This window comes from Canis lupus, chromosome 30, assembly GCF_011100685.1.
Source record: "Canis lupus familiaris isolate Mischka breed German Shepherd chromosome 30, alternate assembly UU_Cfam_GSD_1.0, whole genome shotgun sequence".
In the NCBI taxonomy this organism is placed as follows: domain Eukaryota; kingdom Metazoa; phylum Chordata; class Mammalia; order Carnivora; family Canidae; genus Canis; species Canis lupus.
Genome location: NC_049251.1, coordinates 38,098,839 through 38,112,408, shown reverse-complemented (window position 1 = coordinate 38,112,408; position 13,570 = coordinate 38,098,839). Strand labels below are relative to the sequence as shown.

At 43.8% G+C, this 13,570-nt stretch overlaps 1 protein-coding gene across 13 annotated transcripts in view; it reads right to left on the bottom strand.

The window, feature by feature from the left end:
• ARID3B (AT-rich interaction domain 3B) overlaps positions 1-13,570 on the bottom strand; it is a 54,038-nt gene that overhangs the window by 21,118 nt on the left and 19,350 nt on the right. The gene's annotated exons all lie outside the window — the stretch shown is intronic.

Genomic DNA, 13,570 nt, shown 5'->3' with positions numbered 1-13,570 from the left:
CATCTTCCGGGGGAGGCCTTCCCTTCACTCTCAGCCGCACTTAGTACTCTGGAAGCAGTCTCTGTACGTTTCAAGTTTAGAATTTAACGTCTTTTGGAATTATCTATCTTCCTCACCACATTGTCAGCTCCTTAAGAATAAAAGTTTCTCATTCATCTTTGTACCTCCAACATACAGCACACTGCCTGGCACTTAATACACCCCAGTGAATGCTTGATGAACTATAATCATTGCTAAAAGTTAGTAATGGGACATTTGAATCACCTCTTCTAAAAATATACACATGTACTGTACAGAAGAGTCCAAAAGGCCCTTCACTAGTGGGGAATATGAACAGTAGACGTCTGCTATTCACTTATGCCACACTGGTCAACAGAGGACCCAGTGGATGGGACTGGATGCACCGAGCCTGTCACTCTCTCAGTTCACACACCCTCCCCCCAAGACAGGCACATGTGCAAGTACTGGGGTGTACGTATGGTTGGAGAGGGACATCTGGAGATGGGGAAAAGAGGTTTCTTGGGAGGACATTCTTTGTATTGCAAAGGGGTCGTGTTGTAAAACCTCGTCCATAAATACAAAAGCCTGGTCCAATTCCCTTCTTTCCTATCTCCCCCTCTAATCAAGCTTGCCTGAAAGCAAGAGGTATTATTCAGTTATATTTTGGGACCATACTTTGCTTCCCCTACTCAAAGAGTGCTCTGAAATGTAGACCTACTTTCTGATAGGAGCAATTTCGCTCACAGGAAAGTAAGTATAACCAAGAAGTGACACTCTGTCAGCTGAAATGAAACAGGCTACACCAAATTGTTTCCCTGCTTATCTCGTAAAAGATGTGTGTAAGGAAGTGCTCAGTAAATGCTATCTGACTGTGCACTCATCATGTCCCCAGGCAGACGTTGTTAGAGATCTCCCTACAGCTCTTCAGCTCAGGGAGGCAGGCCAATAATCAAGCAGGAGAAACATTATTAAAAAAAAAAAAAAAAAGCTAAGATTCACCCCCACATTGTAATTACAGTCAACAGAAATCTGGTGTCATCTGGTGGCAACTAGCACAATGAATAATCAAGATGAATTATGCCTGTCAGGTCAGCAAAACCAGACAGAGTTACAGTCCCCCTTTCAAAGGATGCAGGAGATTGCCCTAATGCCCAGTGATTTTGTTTGAGCCAGTAATTCCTGCTGGAAAGTCAATTATCCTGGGAGCCCCTATCGGCTGAAAGACATTTAATGGGGGATCATTGCCGCTTCTGTTATGTCAGCTGTTTACTGCGGCAGCTCAATTCCCAGCTCTCTCTAGCTGGAGATCAGAAGCAGATTCTGTTCGCAGGAGGATTCTTTCTCTCTCGGTCACCAGGAGAGATGAAAACACAGGTTTTTGCTAATTACAGTAACTTCCAGGCACTCAGAATGCTCCCTGAGAAACGATTTAACACTCAGCTGGGTGGGGAGGACGGAATCCACAACCCCAACCCAGACAGGGCTTCCCACAGCAGGAGAAGAGTGTCAAAACAAGCACACCAGTGCAACCACCGTGTGACTACGTGTGAAAATAAACACCCAGGTGCGAGGGCTCGGCTCAGGAACAGAGGAGGACGCTTGGGGGGGGGGGGGGGGGGGACGGGGAGGAAGGCAGCTGGGGGCTGTCCTGACCCCTTGGCTTTCTCCAGCTCTGCTCCAAAGAGCATCGGAGCCTGAGCAGACCTTGCACTATGGCCCCCTAAATATCAGAGCCTTAAAACGCTGCTTAGTGACAGGATTTTAGCCTGAAGCAGCCCTAGCTCTGTGACTGCGGGGGATGGACAGACCTGCCAGAACAGGACACCCAACTCTTTGGCAATCCCACTATCTGACCCATTCCACAGATAGGAATTTTAGTGATGATTTAAAGAAAACAAAGGGGAGTTTCCTAGGAGTGGAGGTGTTTTCTTTTGTCCAAGGCAAGAATAGGCCATTACTTAATCTAAAATATTCAGCTGGGGCCGATGGGGGAATTGTCCCCTCTCTTTGCGTTACTCTCTTTTGTCTTGGAAAACCCTGCTTCACAGGATTTTCTGGCTGAAGTGAGAGTAATTCCTGGACCCTGCCCACCCTTCGCAGTACAGCTGGAATGCTGTTTCCCGCACGAAGCCTCGACACCTTTCTCCTCTGGCTGTCAGCTGCTGGGTCGGCTGCTTGTGCCCCCGCCCCTGTCCCCAGTCTGCCTGTGGCTTGTCAGGATATCCCCAGCCGCCAGCACATAGAAAACACGGACACGTTCACTGAAAGGCAGGGATGGACTCCCCTACAGGGCCTCGAACCCCACAACTCCTCTCTTCTCCCTCCTCGTTAGGGGAAGGACCGACTACAGGTTTCTGCGGCTATTTTAGTGGTTCTTCACTCTCAACTACTGTAACACACAGCTCACGCAGGCACTTCGAGTTTAGGTGCAGGGTTCTTGGCCTATCGCTGGGCTGTGGGTGTGACTGCTGGAAGCCCACTGATGTTTCTCTTGGATGCCAAGTGTGGCCAACTGAGACTAAGGGTGGGGAGGAAAGTGGGGAGTAGCAGAATGTGGGTGTACGGAACACACGTCCAAAGGGAACCAGCTCGACGGCTTCGAGGGGTCCCCGAGAAAAGCATTTCAGCTGAAGGGCTGCTGCATGCAAGCCTATTGGCCAGGAAACAGACTGCGTGACCAGGAGGGCAGCAGGTAGCAGCACTCAAGAGCCCCGAAATGTGCAGGCGAGTCAACGGGAGCGAGTGGTCACTTAGGGCCATTTACAACCTTTCCAGCCTCTCCTACTTGTGAACTCTCCTATAGGCTTTGATCTCACCAGGAGCTCACAGGAAACTGACAGTTTGTTCCCAAATACCCACCCAAGACTAGCTTTGGCTACTATGTTCACGTTCAGCTTCTTTCCCCTGGGGAAGCCACGGTGCTGTGCCTTTAAATTCCTCAAAACTGGCAGTGGAAAGAAACCTGGGGAAAGGAGAAAGGGCGGTGCCAGGGGCTTAACAGGCATTTTCTCACTGAATAGTGTGATGTAGAGGTGGTTTAGAGATGGGAAAACAGTGGCTCAAAAAGCAAGCTACTTAACTGGCCCAGGGTCTCAGAGCTTCCAAGTGGCAGCACCAGCATGTAACAAACCCAGGCCTGGCTCTCTTTGTCATGCCATCCTGCCTCGTGGGTGGAAAGAACAGCAGAAGGTGTTCTCCTGGGACATCAGGAAAGGAGAGAGGGAGGAGGAAAAGAAGAAAATCCTCTGGCCACAGAATGCCTACAGTGCCAAGCCATGGCCCTCTCAAAGGGAGATTCTTATATTCCCTGAGTCATCTCATCGGTTACATCTGGGAATTACAGCCAACCAGGAAGCCAGCTTTCTCATACATCAAGGGCCTGGGAAACTTAACTAGGAAACTGGTGGGTACTGGAATATGAATTGCTAACCTTTCAACACTACCTGCAAAACAAAACATCCAGGGTAAGATGGGCCCCTGTCTTCCCCCAGTGGCCAAGGGATCAAGGAAAAGAGAAAGAGCGACAAAGCAGGTTATGTCTCTGGGAGGACCAGCGGAATATGGCACCTAGTGCTGTGACTTGCACATAAAAGGCCTTCAAAAAACAATGAGTCAGGGGATCCCTGGGTGGCGCAGCGGTTTGGCGCCTGCCTTAGGCCCGGGGCACGATCCTGGAGACCCAGGATCGAGTCCCACGTCGGGCTCCCGGTGCATGGAGCCTGCTTCTCCCTCTGCCTGTGTCTCTGCCCCTCTCTCTCTCTCTCTCTCTGTGACTATCATAAAATAAATAAAAATTAAAAAAAACAAAAAAAACAATGAGTCAAAGTCTAACCTGACTGCTCCTCAAAATTAAAACAGTACTTCCTCAACACCTCAACCCTGGAAGATCAAGAAGACAGCAGGAAAATGTATTCATTCCTTGAAAATTTAACGGTTGCCTTGCAGAAGAAAAGTGATGGTGTTTTTTCCTTTTCCTTTTTTCTGTACAGAACTAGAGTCACTGTGCAGAAGTTGTCAGGAGAACAATTTCAGGTGGACAGAAGGACTTCTCTAACAATCAGAACTGGCCAGGAATGGAGGGGGCCTTCTTAAGAGGTGGACAGCTTCCTACCCGTGGATGGCCATCTCTCTGGGACGTCACGCCGTGGAATCCAACATGAGACAAGGTTGCATGAGAGGGCCTCTAGAGGCCCTTTCTGTCCTGAGAAGCACAGACTCTATGACAAATTCATTCAACACTGATTTCCTGAGAACCCACCCAGGTAGAGCCTTGTACAAGCTGCTGAGAACACTCCCACCCCGCAAAAACTGGGAGTTTTACTGTGTAGTTGGAAAAACAAGCTGGACACACACAGCATTTAATAGAGCAAGTCAAAGTACCAATACACAAAGTGCCCAGGAGGTGGAAGAAAGGAGGGCAGCTCAGAGGTAGAGATAAAACTGGCCTGGAAGAATGGGTTGAGGGGAGATTTACAGTGTAAATGAGCATGGAGTGGGGGGATAAACAGGGCGTGTTTTGGCAGGGAGGATGCGAGTCTGAATAGTTGAGGTGGAAACAGGCTGTGAGATGCCTTGAATACCAGGAGGAAATTTAAACACTGAACTGTGAACAAGAGGGAAGCAGTGAATGTTTTCTGAACGGAAAAATAAATGATTAAACCAGTGTTTTAGATGATTTTAATGACCCACTTTTGTTGGAAAAAATATAACATAAATATGTAAATATATGTAGATACCTAATTAGATTGAGATGGGGAATTTTTCACTTTTCAGTTTTTCATTATATTCATTTACATACAAACATTTGATCACTTAGGATATACTAGATACTGTGAAGGGTTCTGAGGGAAAAAGAACAAGACTGTTAAGGACCTCTGATCTTGTGGAGCTTAATGGAAAGAGAGACAATTAAAAAAACAATTGCTTATTTTTTTCTAGATTAACTTTGAATCATCTGTCAAGATCTATGACTTGCAAAAAAAAAAAAAAAAAAAAAATCTATGACTTGCTCTCCTGCTTCTCCCTCGCCCCCAAAGAAAATCTGGATTGCACTGAAATTCTAGAATAATTTAGTGAACTAACACCTTCATAATAGGTAATCTTTCAAGTAAGGGAGCAGTATTACTCTTCATTTAACAAAATACACTTTGAATGGCCCTCAGTAATGATCTGCAGTATTAACATACTTTGTAAAATGCACAGAAGACCAGAGAGGGAAAGCCATCACTGGGGCTGGCTGGCTATGCAGGAGCCCATGCAGAATCCAGGGTGGGGCAGCAGGACCAGAGAGATGACTGGATCTGGACTAAGGGGATGAAAGAGAAAGAGGATGAATGTGAATCTATCTTATCCTGTGAAAGGTATGTTCTGATGGAAATGGAGAGACGCTGAGCAAGGAATCAAGCAGGAAGCCTTTGAGCACTAATGAAAATAGACCACTGTCTCCGGTGGATGGGGTGTGTGTGTGTGTGAGAGAGAGAGAGACAGAGACAGAGAGAGACAGAGAGAATATCCCACAACTCTGGAAGAAGCCAAGTTATGGAGGCTGGCAGTGGCAAGAGCCAAGCTTCTGGTGAGGAGAAAGGGAGAAATTCAACTAGTGTTTCCTGACCCAAGAAGGCTACCCTTGGGCCTTTTTTTTACTAGGATTTTGGAAAAGGAAAAAAAAAAAAAAAAAGCCCAACCAGACCACGCCTCCAAGATCTTAGGAGCCAGCACTGCATTCCTTAGAGCTGTACCTCCCCAGAGACAGGAGCGCCTGACTTTAAAAGCAATTAAGTATCTAGGCTATTTTAGGATTACTCCTTGACCACCTGGAATATCTTATTAAAGCACAGCTCAGATGTCCAAAGCAATTTTAGTTCCCATTCCTCACTCCTCCCCAAGGCAAGAGTTAACCCTTTCCTGCAGATTGAAAGCATAGCGGCTAAGCTTCCAACTCTTCACTTGGGCTCCCCATATTCTGGAACCTCTAAGAAAATGTCCTTTAGAATACCATTACACATACTGACAACCTTTATAGAGATCCTTGAATGTTCCCTGAAGACACAGAACAGTAATGATTCCTTTCTGTCTACTCTCTAAAATCTAATAGATTGTGAACCCCAAGGTCAAGGATCTGGGCAAATTCTTGGGGCCTAAATCACAAAGCAGTTATCAGCAAAAGAGGTAGACTTCAAAGGGGCTGATCTCAAACTCATGGATACTATTTAATTGCTCTGAAATATAAAATGTAAACAAAGTATTTGGGCTGAATATTGCTGCTGTTACTATTGTTATTTTTTAAATAAGCAACCCATAAACTACCTTCTCTTTGGTTAGACCTTAACTCTACTGCAGGTATCACCTATACTACACTGTGACTGCTCTACTGCTGGCCAGGCTGATAAGGTTGTGATGTTAAAAATCCAATTCCCAGCGAAGCCTGGGTGGCTCAGTGTCTGCCTTCGACTTAGGGCATGATCCGTGGTCCGGGTATCGAGTCCCACATTGGGCTCCCTGCAAGGACCCTACTTCTCCCTCTATGTCTCTGCCTCTGTGTGTCTCTCATGAATAAATAAATAAAATCTTAAAAAAAAAAAAAAAAGTCCAATTGCCAGATTTTAGTAGGAAGAAAAGAAAAACACCTTTGCCCTCCCACCACTTTTAACTGATTCCAGGAGGTAATGGGACATGCACAACAGGGTAATGGGCAGGATTATAGGAGAATCCTAAGAGGCGGCTGAAGCCCCAGGAAGTAAAACAGATATTGTTATAAGCAACGCTGTTGGACTACAAAACCCTCCTGATAAGATCAGGATTACTGCTCTTAGCTAAATCTCTCAGGCCTTGGAAGCACTAGAGTTATAATTATCAGATGCACACCTTCCGCTGTCAGGTAACTTTAGCAGGAACCAGAAAGTGCCTCCCCACCTCTTACTAGCAGCAAAAATCAATTCAAACTCGGTGGCTTGGAAAAGAGCTAAGGGACACTTTTCTGATTAAGCAGTAGAAAGGAGGAAGAGCGGGGGAGGGGAGAGGACAGCGTCCTACTTTCCCATCTAGGCACACATTCCCTCCAGGCCCTACCCAAGAAGACCGTCCAGAAATGGGGTATTTCTACAAAGGGAGGAAGAAAAACTAAAGGGCAGTGTTGGTGATGAGGATACGCTCTGCCAAAGAGTGAACCAGCCCAGCCAAGTCTAAGTCTGAGCCACAGAGCAGACCCACCCTGCTGAGCAAAGAGCCCAACACGGGGCTCCATCCCAGGACCCTGAGATCATGACCTGGGCCGAAACCAAGAGTAAACAGGACACTTAACCAACTGTGCCACCCAGGTGCCCCAGAAGTAGATTAAAAAAAAAAAAGATTTTTTTTTTAACTGATCTCTACACCCAATGTGGGGCTCAATTCAGAACTCAGAGATCAAGAGTCCATCCATGCTTCATCGACTGAGCTAGCCTGGCACCCCCAAGCTACAGATTATAAGAAGAATACATTTTTAAAAAATGCTATTATGAATTATTTTATAAAGTAAAAAAACAAAACAAAAAACCCTCCTTTCATTTCAACTCTGGTATGTTACAGAGTGGGTTTCCTCATGCAGAAAACAGTTGCACTTTGTGTTTAAAAGTCAGCCCCTGTGATGACTGGGTGGCTCAGTGGGTGAGCGTCTGCCTTTGGCCAGGGCATGATCCTAGGATCTGGGATTGAGTCCCACATTGGGCTCCTTGCATGGAGCCTGCTTCTCCCTCTGCCTAGGTCTGTCTCTCTTTCTCTGTGTCTCACATGAATAAATAAAAAAAAGAAAAGAAAATCATTAAAAAAAAAAAAAAAGGTCAGCCCCTGTTACAATTCTGAGAACTTCTCCTAAGGCTTCTCCCCCCCAACCTGATCCCACAGGTGGCACCACAGTGTGCGTGTCCGGTGTCCCCTGCCCTATGCTGCCTGCCACCTCTCCCAGGCTGTGGTCCCTCATACACAGTGACTTACAGTTCTGTAAGGCCAATGTGCCAGCACAGGGTCTGGCAGATGGCAGGGGCTCAAGTGGACATCAGTACCTGAAGCACAAGCTATGGGCATATACTCAGGAGGATCACCGCAGGCTAAGTAACGAACTGGGGGAAAGCAAACCCTTATAAGAAGGTGGCCTTCTGGGACCGCCTGGTGGCTCAGGGGTTCAGAGCCTCCCTTTGGCCCAGGGTGTGATCCTGGAGTCCTGGGATCGAGTCCCACATCGGGGTCCCTGCATGGAGCCTGCTTCTCCCTCTGCCTGTGTCTCTGCTTCTCTCTCTGTGTGCTCTCATGAATAAATAAATAAAATCTTTAAAAACAACAACAAATAAGGTGGGCTTTAAGTTCCAAAAACATAATTCTATAAAAGGGACTTTGAAGGCAACATAAACCATTTCCTAAAGACAGCAGTTTAATTTTTTAACAAGATTTTATTTATTTGAGACAGAGCGAGCAAGTGAGTACGAGCTAGGGGGAGGAGCAGAGGGAGACGGAGCAGTAGACTGCCAGGCCCTGTTCCAGTATTTTAAGTGTATTAAACACTTAAACTTCAGCACAATTCTGAGGAGTACTATTATTACCTCCATTTTTCAGACAAGAAAACCAAGGCACAAGGAACGCATGAGGGAACATCTGGCAGAAAGGTACAAAACAACTGAACAGAGGAGTCTGAGAATCAAATGCAGGCAGCGCCTTTTCAAGCCCCTGCTTGTAACTGCTTTACTGTCCCAGTCTCCTACTGATCTTGTAACTCTGTCCTATGAATCTACCCTAAGGAAATGATTAGAAATACAGTGCAGTTTTTTTTAAACTTAAGATTTTATTTAAAAAAATAAAATAAAATAAAAAAGATTTTATTATTTATTCATGAGAGACACACAGAGGCAGAGACCTAGGCAGAGGGAGAAGCAGGCTCCACGTAGGGAGCTCGACGTGGGACTCGATCCCGGGACTCCAGGATCATGCCCTGGGCCGAAGGCAGCGCTAAACCACTGAGCCACCCAGGAATCCTCACTTTTATTTATTTATTTTTAAAGATTTATTCATTTATTTGTTTATGATAGACACACACAGAAAGAGAGAGAGAGAGAGAGAGAGAGAGAGGCAGAGACAATGGAGGAGGGAGAAGCAGGCTCCATGCCGGGAGCCCAACGTGGGACTCGATCCTGGGACTCCAGGATTGCACCCTGGGCCAAAGGCAGGTGCCCTAAACCGCTGAGCCACCCAGGGATCCCCCTCACTTTTATTTATAATAGCAAAAAATTAGAAACAGTCCAGATGTCTGACATTAAGGCAACAGACAACACATGACGGTGCCACCTCTGTGACAGAACACTGCTTAGCCAATCAAAGGTAGCCTTGCTTTTATAAAACATTTGATCTCTATTTTGTATTCTTTCCAGATGTAATGAAGATCTATATACAAAAATACAATCATAAAATAATAATAATATATACACTTGGGGTGCCTGGGGGGCTCAGTTAGTTGAGTGTCTACCTTTGGCTTGAGTCACGATCTCGGGGTCTTGGGATGGAGCTGTGAGTTGGGCGCTCCGCTCAGTGGGGAGTCTGCATCTCCCTCTGTGAATGCTCTCTCTCTCTCTCAGATAAATGAATGACATCTTAAAAAAATACACACACACACACACACACACACACACACACACACACACACACACACATAATCCTGGGGAGAGGGGGGCCTTTTAAAATATGAGAGAAACCATAAAGGGAAATATCAATTGATTTAGCTACATCAAAATGTCAACTCCTACTTGATGAAAGGATTACAAGATGAAGGACCAGCAAATGTGAAAAATACTTGCAACATAAAGACAAGGGCCTATGCACAAGTTATTACAGCTCAATAAAACAAAGGTAACCAAATAGAAAAATAGGTAAAGGTAACAAAACACAAACCAAAACTCATGGAATGTAGCAGAAGCAGAACTGAGAGGGAAATTTATAGCAATAAACGCCTACATTAAAAAAGATATCAAACAACCTAACTCTACATATCAAAGAACTAGAAAAAGAACAAACTAAGCCCAAAGTTAGCTGAAGGAAGGAAGTATCAAGATTGGAACAGAAATAAACAAAACAGGCACTAGAAAAACAACAGAAAAACATCAACAAAACTAACAGTTGTTTTTCTAAAAAACTGTTGTTTTTTAACAGTTGTTAAAGGTAACAAAATTGTCAAACCTTGAGCTAAACTAAAAATTCTTAGAAACTTACCACCTACCAAGATGAAATTATGAAGAAATAGAAAACCTGAACAGACTGAATCAGAATCCAAACCTACTAACAAAGAAAAGGCCAGAATCAGATGGTTTCACAAGTAAATTCTACCAAACATTTAAAAAAGAATTAACATCCAATCCTTCCCAAACTCTTCTAAATTCTTTTTTTTTTAAATTTATTTATTTATGATAGTCAGAGAGAGAGAAAGAGAGAGAGAGAGAGAGAGGCAGAGAGACAAGCAGGCTCCATGCACCGGGAGCCCAACGTGGGATTCGATCCCGGGACTCCAGGATCGCGCCCTGGGCCAAAGGCAGGCGCCAAACCGCTGCGCCACCCAGGGATCCCTCTTCTAAATTCTGTTTATGAGCTCAGCATTACCCTGATAACAAAGCCAGAGAAAGACACCACAAGGAAACTACCTGATAAATACTGATGCAAAATCCTTCATAAAACACTGCAAACCACAATCAACAGCACATTAAAAGGATCATATACCGTGATCAAATGGAATTGATGCCCTGGGATGCAAGGATGATTCAACACACAAAAAATTAATCAAGGGGATATACCACATTAACAGGTGGAAGGATGAAAAATCACACGATTATCTCAATAGATGCAAACAAAAATTTGACAAAATTTAACATCCTTTCATGACAAAGATACTCAATAAACTTAGGAACAGAAACATATTACTTCAACATTTTAAAGGCTGTGAATGAAAAGCCCACAGCTAACACCATACTCAATGGTGAAAAACTAAAAGCTTTTATTCTAAGGTCAGGAACAAGGCAAGGATGCCTATTCCTACCATTTCTATTCAACATAGTACTAGAAGTCCTAGCTGGAACAATTAGGCAAGAAAAAGAAATAAAAAGCATCCATACTGGAAAGGAAGAAATAAAATTATCTCTGTTTGCAGATGACATGATCTCCTATGTAGAAAACTAAAGATTCCACATACCAAAAAAACCCATTAGAACTAAAAAGTGAGGGCAGCCCGGGTGGCTCAGCGGTTTAGTGCCGCCTTCAGCCCAGGGCCTGATCCTGGAGACCCGGGATCGAGTCCCACGTCAGGCTCCCTGCATGGAGCCTGCTTCTCCCTCTGCCTGTGTCTCGGCCTCTCTCTCTCTCTGTCTCTCATGAATAAATAAATAAAATCTTAAAAAAAAAAAAAGAACTAAAAAGTGAATTCTGGGAAGTTTCAGGATACAAAATCACACAAAAATCAGTTGTGTCTCTCTACACTGACAACGAACAACCGAAGAAGGAAATTAAGAAAACAATTCCATATTCAACAGCATCAAACAGAATAAAATACTTAGGAATAAACCTAACTAGGAAGGGGAAAGACTTGTGCACTACAAAATACTGGTGAAAAAATTAAAGAAGATACAGAAAAATGGAAAGACATTCCATGGTCATGGATGGGAAGACCTAATATTAGAATATCCATACTACCCAAGGAGATCTATAGGTTCAATCAACCCTCACCAAAAGCCCAGTGGCATTTAAAAAATAGAAATAGAAAAAAACAATTCTAGAATTCATATGGAACCACAAAGGATCCCAAATAGCTGAATTTTTTTTTTTTTTTAAAGATTTTATTTATTTATCAGAGAGAGAGAGACAGACAGGTAGAGGAAGAAGCAGGCTCCATGCAGGGAGCCCGACGTGGGACTCGATCCTCGGTCTCCAGGATCATGCCCCGGGCTGAAGGCGGCGCTAAACTGCTAAGCCACCGGGGCTACCCAGTTGAATCAATCTTGAGAAAGAACAAAGCTGAGGCCTCATACTTCCTAATTTCAAAATATATCTCAAAACTACAGTGATCAAAACAGCGTATCTGGCATAATGACAGATATTACAGACCAACAGAACAGAATGCAGAGTCCAGAAATAAACCCGCATATGTATGGTCAATTGATCTTTGAAGGATATCAAGAATGCACAATGGGGAAAGGATAGTCTCTTCAACAAAAGGTGTCAGGAAAACTGAATATCCACATGCACAGAATGAAAACGGACTCTTAGCTCATACTATACATAAAAGACTTAAATATAATACCTGAAACTACAAAATTCGTGGAAGAAAATATAGAATGAAAGCTGCATGACACAGGTGTTGGCAATGATTTCTTGGATAAGACACAGGCAACAAGAGTAAAAATAGACAAATGGGACTACAACAAAATAAAAAGCTTTTGCACAGCCACGGAAACAATCAACAGAGCAAGAGGCAACATACAGAATGGAAGAAAATATTTGGGTGCTTGGGTGGCTCAGTGGTTGAGCCTTTGGCTCAGGTCATGATCCTGGGGTCGGGTCCCATATAGGGCTCCCTGCAGGGAGCCTGTTTCTCTCTCTGCCTATGTTTCTGCCTTTCTCTGTGTGTCTCTCATGAATAAAATCCTTTAAAAAAATTTCAAAATTAAAGAAAAAAATGGAAGAAAACATTTGCAAATCATCTATCTGATAAGGGGTTAATATCCAAAAGATGTAAGAAACTCCTACAGGGGTGCCTGAGTGGCTCAGTCAGCTAAGCATCCAACTCTTGATTTGGGTTCAGGTCATGATCTCCGGGTCATGAGATAGAGCCCTGTGTTGGGCTCCGCACTGAGCAGGTAGCCTGTTTCTCTCTCTCTTCCTTGTCCCCTGCACTATCCCCCAAATAGATAAATAAACTTTACAAAAAAAAAAAAAAAAAGAAGAAGAAGAAGAAGAAGAAGAAGAAGAACCTCCTACAACTTATGGCAAAAAAAAAAAAAAAAAAAACCTCCCAAATAACTCAATTACAAAGGGAGTAAATACTTGAACAGACACTTCTCCAAAGAAGACATCCAGATGGCCAACAGACACATGAAAAGATGTTCAACAACACTAATCATTAGGAAAATGCAAATCAAAGCCAATGAGATGTCGCTCACATCTGTTAGGATGGCCATTGTAAAAACAAACAGAAAATAACGTATTGGAGAAGATGTGGAGAAACTAGAATCTTTGTGCACTGTTAGTGGGAATGTAAAATGGTACAGCCAATCTGGAGAACAGTATGGAGGTTTCTGAAAAAATAAAAAACAGAACTACCATATGATATAGCAATCCCAATTCTGGATTATTTATCCAAAAGAATCAGGATTGGGGAGGAGGGTGGAGGATTCAGGAGATTAGGTTATGGACACTAAGGAGGGCATTTGATGAGCACTGGGTGTTATACTATATGTTAGCAAATTGAATTTAAATTAAAAATAAACACATAAATACATAAATAAATAATTTGATCATCAAACAACAACAAAAAAAGAATCAAGATCTTAAAGAAATACCTGCACTC